A 5288-nucleotide genomic window follows, 5' to 3' on the forward strand; every position below is an offset into this window, starting at 1 on the left:
AAAATGTAATTCCGTGAGAGCCATACAACGACCTATGTACCTTGTGCATTATCCAATAAAAATTTGGTGTTGTCCCAGAGGACAGCTGTGATTGGCTCCAGCCACCCGCAACCATGAACATGAGCGGTAGGAAATGAATGGATTGTAATACATGAGAATGTTTTATATTTTTAACGTTATTATTTTTTTTATTAAAGATTTGTCTGCGAGCCAGATGCAGCCATCAAAAGAGCCACATCTGGCTCGCGAGCCATAGGTTCCCAACCCTTGATTACAAATCTATATAATTTGGGCTCCTATATCTGCCCTGCTCACATCCCCTGGAAGGGACAGTGAAAGTATCACATGACTCCACCCACCTTGGCATGCCAGTAGTTGGTGAATAGCTGATCTATTTTCTGGTTTCTGATTCATTGTCCTGTTGACTTGCCATTTACCAGCCAATGATTCAATTCTAAATAATCTGAATGAGATTGCACAGGAACTGCAGCCAGTTGATGGTACTTTCTTTAGACTGGGAAAAAAAGTGATCTAGAGTCAGGATTGGTAGTTGCCTTAGAAGGCTAAGAACAGTATGTACAATATAAGCAGAGAAACCAGTGGATCAAGACTCAGGTGAAAACAGAATTAGAAAGATCACATGGCTTCAGATAGACTGGGATATTCCCAGGTCTAGACCCTCTGGGGCCTGGCTGTGCCTTCTATCCTGTCCATTTAGTCCAAATTCTCTCTGTGTCACTGCACTAAACCACACCTCTGTTCTTGAGCCAGCTGGAGTGACATTTGATTTGTTGCAACAAAAAACAGCTCCAAATAGAATAATCTTTTTTTCCTCGACCTTTTAGAAAGGTGACTTACACAAACCCTTTCAATCAAAGATCCTGTATTCAGGAGGGGGTCATCAAAAATGTCAAGAAGAACGAGTTGACGGTGGGATATGTCTCCTTGTGGTCCCCTTCTGTGTCAGGGGCTTCAGCTCCTGCGCCCTGGTGTCCTCACTTCCCACAGCTAGAACAATGGAAGCCTTAAGGGCAGACCCAAGCTCCCCGACCTCGACCAAGACAAGGAATTACCTGAGCAATTTTCTCAGGGTTGACTTGCTGAGAAAAAGAAACCTACTCCCACATTCTTAGCCTCACCATATTCTCTCAGTCCATAGTTCCAGGCTTCTGCCTCAGTTTCCCTGTACTGAACTCTGGTCTCTTACACTCTACTTTCCCTGCTCAACCCTCTCCAAGGTTGGCTGCCACTTGCTTTACTCCTAGGTATTGGTTGGGGCTGTGCTGTGACCGAGCCATCACTCAGAACCTTATTACCGAAGTGCCTTCTGCTGTCTAGACTGCCGTTGCAGCCCACCGGGTGCTGGCACCTGCTCCTGTCATGCCTGAGTTTGCCACATCCTCTGGACATCACAGAATGTATCTTCCAACCTCCTGGCCGGCTTCTCTGGGTCATGCTCCTGTTCCGCCAGGTCAGGGTTTCTCTTGTTCCTCACCAGTGGGTGCGAGTGAGAACCCTGTCACCTTGTGCTCCTTGCTACTTTCTACCTGCCGGGGTGGGAGGAGGCTTCAGAAAGCACCTGGGAACCCCAGAGCTACGGACTAATGACTGGCTTTTGCTCAGCAGTGAGCGTTTTGTGCAACAAAATATTAATGGGCTCCCGCTGCCTCCTGGGCCTTAGCTGTCAGGGAAAAAATGAAGGAGACCTGAAACTGCTAAGGAGCCAGCTGCTGACTTAACTTTTCCTAATTTTTCTACCTCTGGGGAAATTGCCAAATTAATTGAAAGCCAGACCTCTCAATTCTGCTGCAGCATGTGGGTGGTGGCCTTGGGAATGCAGGTCCATGGACTCAGCTGGGAGGTCTCAGGCACTGTGTCCTGTGGTACGGGCCACCTGGGGGCCCTGAGACAGGTGTTCCTGTCCCCCTGCTGCTCTGCCACAGGGTCCAGGGCACATCCCAGGAAATGCAGCCTTGGCATCAGTGCTGAGAGCAACTCTGCTCCGTGGTCACCCTGCCAGAGGCTGCTCTTCAGCATTATTTCCTTTCCCTTGGTGGTTGTTTCTACAGTGGAGCTGGTTTTGTTTTTCCTGAATTTTGGAGAGGGGGAGGAGGGTGTGCCAGGCAAGACCTGGACATATAGACAGGAACCAATGTTCAATACATTGGCTTCCTAAGACCTGAGCATAGCGCTAAGAGTCCTGCCGTTGGCATTGTAGCCTGAGATGGGGTTCAGTTTGCAGCATTTCCCAAGATTATTTGGTTTTGGAACACTCTGGTTTTAGAGCACTGATTAACATCTCCCTAATAGTGTTCAATGGAACACAGTTAGGAAAATGTTATTCTACCAGGAGATTTATCACACTGTATTGCAATGATTTATTTGCATGTCTGTCTGCCTCACCCAGCAATGATTTCCTAAAGGGAAGAGATGTATCTTCTTCATCTTTTTATCTCCAGCACCTAGCACAATGCTTCTTTGTAGAGTTGGTCCCCTAAATAGCTCTTGTCAAGGTCACCAACAGCTTTCATCTGGGTTCTCAGTTCATTCAAATTCCCAGTAATATTTTACTTCGTTTGCCGCTCCTTTGTACTTCAAATACATTTTCCTCTTGGCTCCTGTGACGCCACACTTTCCTGGTTTTCTTCTGCAATACCAGCAACTCCTTTGCAGTCCTACTACTGAATTTTTCTCCCTGTCATGTAAATACAGAGGTGCCCAGGGCTCCATCCTTGGACCGTTTCTCTGCTCCAGCCACACTCTTTCCCCAGCTGACCTCAAGCAGACCCATGGCCTAAAACACCTTTTCTAAACTGGTGATTATCATGCTTAGATCTCTAGAGATGACCTTTCTCTTGAGCCGTAGACTCATATCTAGCTGTGTATCTGACATTTCCTCTTAGATGTCTACACTCTTGATTTTAACCAGCAAACCTGTTAATCTTCTGATCTCTCCTATATTAGTAATAGCATCAACATCTACTAAACTGTTCATACTCAAACGCTTAAAAGTCACTCCTTTCTTTTCCGTTTCCTTCAATCATTAGGATGTCCTACAAGTGCTTCCTCTGTGATGTTTCGATTATTGTTTAACACATGTTCACTCCCTTCCCTTCTCCCTCCATTGATATTGGACTTGGTTAGCTGGCTCACTTTGGCCTTTGGGATATTAGCAAATGTGTCCTGAGATGAGATCCTAACTGTGTTTAAAAAGTGTGGTTTGGAACTTATATTCTGTGTCAGTTATCAATATATTACCGGTCAGTTTCAAATGCACTGCCCATGCCTGAACTATGGAAGGGTAAGCGCCTTTACAGTCTTTTCCCTTTGCCAGCTGGCATAACGTTAAGTTTTGTCAGTAGAGGACACTGGATGTGCCCGACTCCCTCTGCACACGTGTCCGCCAGCCTGCAATGCCTTGCTCCCCAGGTGGTGTCCCAGCCTGCCTGACAACTGGGCAGCTGCTCTGGCTTAGGAACCTGGGGAACTTGTCAACATCGTATTTATCTTGACCAGTCTTTAAGCCTCGTAATTTATCTTCTTTTTTCCATTTTTGCTACTCTGCAGTATATCCTTTTTTTAAAAAAAGATTTTATTTATTTATTATAGAGAGGGGAGAGAGGGAGAGAAAAGGGGGGAAGAGCAGGTACTATCAACTAACTCCCATATGTACCTTGACCAGGCAAGCCCAGGGTTTCGAACTGGCAAACCCAGCATTTCCAGGTTGACGCTTTATCCACTGTGCCACCACAGATCCAGCCTCTGCAATATATCTTGATCCCAACTGATTAATGATGTTTCAGTTATTATACATGAAGATTTAACATATACTGGGTTCTGTTTCAGATGAATTTATCCTTTCTAGCATATTAACCCATCTATTTATTTGATTTGGGGCCCTTACATAATGTAAGAATTATAATACCTTTAAAAATATCCGCTACTTTTTTCCTGTTCACTCAAATAAATTTTAGAATCATTTTATCATGTTCCAAAAACCCTTCATTATTATAAATTTATTTGGAAAAATTAACATCTTTAGACTATTAAAGTTTTCCATCTAAAAGACTGGAATATCTATATTTACTTATCTTCTCCTTCTTTTATTTATTTTATTTTTTTTGTATTTTTCCGAAGTTAGAAGCAAGGAAACTGTCAGACAGACTCCTGCATGGGCCTGACTGGGATCCACCCAGCACGCCCACCAGGGGGTTATGCTCTGCCCATCTGGAGCATTGCTCCGTTGTGGCCGGAGCCATTCTAGCGCCTGAGGCAGAGGCCATGAGCCGTCTTCAGCACCCAGGCCAACTTTACTCCCATGGAACCTTGGTTGTGGGAGGGGAAGAGAGAGATAGAGAGAAAGGAGAGGGGTAAGGGTGGAGAAGCAGATAAGCGCTTCTCTTGTGTGCCCTGACTGGGAATCGAACCCAGGACTTCCACACATTGGGCTGATGCTCTACCACTGAGCCAACCGGCCAGGGCCTACTTATCTTCTTTTATGTCTTCATAAAGATTTCTGATTTTTATTACATAGACTTTGTACTTTATTTGTTAAGATTAGTTGTAGGACTAATTGTCATAAAAATGCAAATTAAAACCACAATGAGATACTACCTCACATCTGTCAGAATGGCTATCATCAATTAATCCACAATGGGCAAATGTTGGCAGGGATGTGGAGAAAAGGGAACCCTCAGGCACTGTGGATGGGAATGCAGCTTGGTGCAGCCACTATGGAGAACACTATGGAAGATCCCCCCAAAATGAAAAATGAGATTCCAAGATGGTGACAGAGTAGGCAGATGGTCCAACTGCCACCTCCCAGGACTAAATTGGGTTACAACTTAATTTAAGAATAATCATCTTGAAAAACCAACTTTGGACTAAATGAAGAGGAGTCTATACTCAAGGATCACAGAAGAAGCTACAAAGATAGGTAGGAAGGGCTAAGACGTGGAAAGGGCTGCCCTGCTCCCAGGGGCAAGTGGGGTGGAGAGTCCGGAGGGACTCACTGCAGGGAAGTTTGCCCTGAGAGCTGAGGGTCTAAAGCCCCAGGCTGGTACCCCAGACTAGAGCCCCAGAACCTAGAAGAGGCACCCACATAGCATTTGGTGGTGAAAAGAGCAGAGGTTTCTGTCTGTGAGAAAGAGATGAGAGCTCTCAGAGACGCAGGCTCCATCTTAAAGGGCCAGTGCAGAAAATCTCATTCACAGCCCCTTACTCGGGCCTCTGGTGGAGGGAGGGCTGAGAGGACTAGAGTTGCATAAGGAGAGTGTAAGGATGGAGGT

At 45.4% G+C, this 5288-nt stretch overlaps 1 non-coding gene across 1 annotated transcript; it reads right to left on the minus strand.

Moving 5' to 3' along the window:
• Window positions 1–4406: 4406 nt before the first annotated feature.
• TRNAI-AAU (transfer RNA isoleucine (anticodon AAU)) lies at window positions 4407–4482 on the minus strand. The gene has a single exon. It is a non-coding gene; the product is annotated as a tRNA-Ile (tRNA).
• Window positions 4483–5288: the final 806 nt, after the last annotated feature.

Source organism: Saccopteryx bilineata, chromosome 1 (genome assembly GCF_036850765.1).
Source record: "Saccopteryx bilineata isolate mSacBil1 chromosome 1, mSacBil1_pri_phased_curated, whole genome shotgun sequence".
Lineage (NCBI taxonomy): Eukaryota > Metazoa > Chordata > Mammalia > Chiroptera > Emballonuridae > Saccopteryx > Saccopteryx bilineata.